General features: G+C 44.2%; 1 non-coding gene across 1 annotated transcript; it reads right to left on the reverse strand.

The window, feature by feature from the left end:
• Positions 1-271: 271 nt before the first annotated feature.
• Positions 272-344, reverse strand: TRNAK-CUU (transfer RNA lysine (anticodon CUU)). Its single transcript has one exon. It is a non-coding gene; the product is annotated as a tRNA-Lys (tRNA).
• Positions 345-3,187: the final 2,843 nt, after the last annotated feature.

A 3,187-nucleotide genomic window follows, 5' to 3' on the forward strand; every position in this document is an offset into this window, starting at 1 on the left:
GAAGGCAGCCCTGCTTAGGGAAGCTTTTAATGTCTGATGCATTATGGTATTTTAATATTTTGTTGGAAGCCGCCCAGAGTGGCTGGGGAAGCCCAGCCAGATGGGCAGGGTATGTATGTATGTATGTATGTATGTATGTATGTATGTATATATATATAAATAAATAAATAAATAAATAAATATTATTATTATTATTATTATTATGGAATTGTGGAGTTGGCAGGGACTAAGAGGGTAATCTAGTCCAACCCCCTGCAATGCAGGAATCTTTTACCCAACGTGGGGATCGAACCCACAGCCCTGAGATTAAGAGTCTCATGCTCTACCGCCTGAGCTATCAGGACAAAGCAGGAATTAAAGGAGCCATGAAGGGTTCACAATCCACATTAAGCCAAGCTATCAACAAGACCTTGCATCTCACACCAGGTTTGGGAAACCCAGCCAGATAGGTGGGGTATAAATTGTTGTTGTTGTTGTTGTTGTTGTTGTTGTTGTTGTTGTTGTTGTTATTAGTCCAGGATCACACCCCTCTGGTCAGTTCCACAGCCCAGTGTTCTAGGATATCTAAAAAAAAAAAAATACCTCTTTGTTCTCACTGAAGTCACCCACTGCTACATTTCCTTTTTTGGATGCTTCCGTGATTTCATTATTCAGAAAAAAATTTGGGCTCTCGTTATGGCATGTGCTGGATGGATTTTACATTAGTTCATTGCGTCTTTATGTGCCTTTAGCACATTATGAAAGCCAGCTTATTCATTGAATTGGATTCTGTATCAGTTTGTGCTCTGCATAGCCCCGGGGCACACCCACAGCTATCTTTGACCTCACTTGTTCACTAAACCCACTTTTTCCTTCCTTCTCAATGTACTCAAAGTACATATCTACCTACTGGTTGTTTTGCATGAAGTTGTCATGCTCTGCTTGCACAGCCTCTCGCCCATGAAACCTTATTCCACAGCACACTGGTAATTTGAGTCACTTCCGTAGCAGAGAGGAGAAGTCTGGTTGCTAGTGGCATTCTTCTCCTTATGTTCATGTTGAAGGAAGATCTAGGGTCAAGAAGAGGCTGATAGGGTGCTGGTGGCTTCTTGTCTGTGGCTATCTTCTCCAAGCCCTAAGATCAGCATCAGAGTCCTGCTCTCCGACCAGTCATTAATTAAGATTAGATTGATGAGTACTAGGACAGGGTCTGTTCAGTGGTGGCCTCCTAGTTTTGGAACCCCCTTTCCTGAAGAAATCTGGCAAACCCACCTCTCTTGCTATGTTTAGACATGCTGCAAAGACCTTTGTGTTCTGCAAGGCTTTAATACAATTAGGGATGGGGAAGATATTCAATTACGTTTGCATTCAAAGGTGAATCTTCCTTTCTGAAACAATACAAGAGCAGCCCTCTTTTGAAATTCATACTTCTCTAGATCTTGCAATGGAGTTCTCCAGCCAAGCTGTCTGTAAAAAATATATGCATATACTAAAGTGCACTTGAAATGCATATTTTAGTGAAAACAGCATACAAAAATGAAACATTATGGGGGAAATTGCTTTACAAAGATATGTCTTTTTAGGAGAAACTCACACTAAAATGCTGGTGAATTTCCATGAGGACTACTTGATAAAACATTTGCAAACTGATATGGAAATGTGGAGAACTGAAATTACAGATTCGCCTATCCCGAAATGTGCTCCTCTCTCTCCTTTTTTAAAAGAATATTTTTATTTGATTTTACCAACACAAAACTATATAAAAAAACCAAATATATATCAATATACAGAGATTTCTCCGAATCTCAGGACTTCCCCTCACCCCCTCCACGGAGACCCATCTTAAACATTAAAAACTGCATCTTATTCCAACCTCCAGCTTTTACATCATTCCACATAATCCATGGTAATTGTTACACAGGAGTGGCCAAACTTTTTTCAAACAGGGCCAGATTGGAGAAAGTGAACATGCGGTTGCTGAGCTTTTTTTATGACTGAAGTTGCTGATTTAAGATTTTACCCCAGAACATATACTGCCAGGGGGACGGATTAAATCGACTGGCGGGACGGATTAGGCCCCCAAAACGGACTTTGGACATGCCTGCACTACACTAAATATGTTTCTCAATCTGGTCCTCAGGACTCGCCCCTTTCTGATCCAGACCATGCCCCTTTCTAGGCCACACCCTCTCTCCCCAGGCCACACCCCTCACCAGCCTTGCTCTGCACACACCTTGAGTCCTTTCTTTTTGGCCGGAGCATGTCCTTGAACTTTGGCAATGCCTCCTGCTGATGTGTGGAGGATAGAGGATGTGTGTGTGTGTGTGTGTGTGTGTGTGTGTGTGTGTGTGTGTGTGTAGAAGCAGCTAACCTTTGCATGGCTGTGATACAGCCTACTCTACAAAGATAAGGGACACGGGTGGCACTGTGGGTTAAACCACAGAGCCTAGGACTTGCCGATCAGAAGGTCGGCGGTTCGAATCCCCGCGACGGCGTGAGCTCCCTTTGCTTGGTTCCTGCTCCGGCCAACCTAGCAGTTCGAAAGCACCTCAAAGTGCAAGTAGATAAATAGGTACCACTCTGGCGGGAAGGTAAACGGTGTTTCCGTGCGCTGCTCTGGTTCGCCAGAAGTGGCTTAGTCATGCTGGCCACATGACCCGGAAGCTGTACGCCGGCTCCCTCTGCCAATAAAGCGAGATGAGCGCTGCAACCCCAGAGTCGGTCACGACTGGACCTAATGGTCAGGGGTCCCTTTACCTTACAAAGATAAGAGTCACACCCATTGCTCTGGCCAGTTTTGCACCCTTGGAAGGGACAGTGGATGCCTGGGGGCAGCTTAGCACGTTTCAAAGTAAGTGCCGTAAAACACATTGCCATCTAAAGCCCATCGAAATCTAGACCCTAAATTTAGCTAAGAGCATTGTTATCTCCAACCTCTGATAGGTGTCTTACGCAAAAATGTGGAGAGATTTCCAGTTATCAGAAGAGGGGCTGGCAAACAGTCATTCCCACTGACGAAACTTCAGCCAAAGGCCCTAAAGGATTTCTTGGAAATCCTGGAAACCAAGACCCGGGTTTCGGGCAAGTGCTCTTTGGTGGGAGAACCCCGGTAGAGATTTAACACGCCAAAACATGCAGCAAAGAAAAATGTAGAAATATAGGCTGTAAAACCTTTAAAACGTGCCCTTTCCAGCTACCATATTTTTCG

This window comes from Podarcis raffonei, chromosome 9 (genome assembly GCF_027172205.1).
Source record: "Podarcis raffonei isolate rPodRaf1 chromosome 9, rPodRaf1.pri, whole genome shotgun sequence".
Classification (NCBI taxonomy): Eukaryota; Metazoa; Chordata; class Lepidosauria; order Squamata; family Lacertidae; genus Podarcis; species Podarcis raffonei.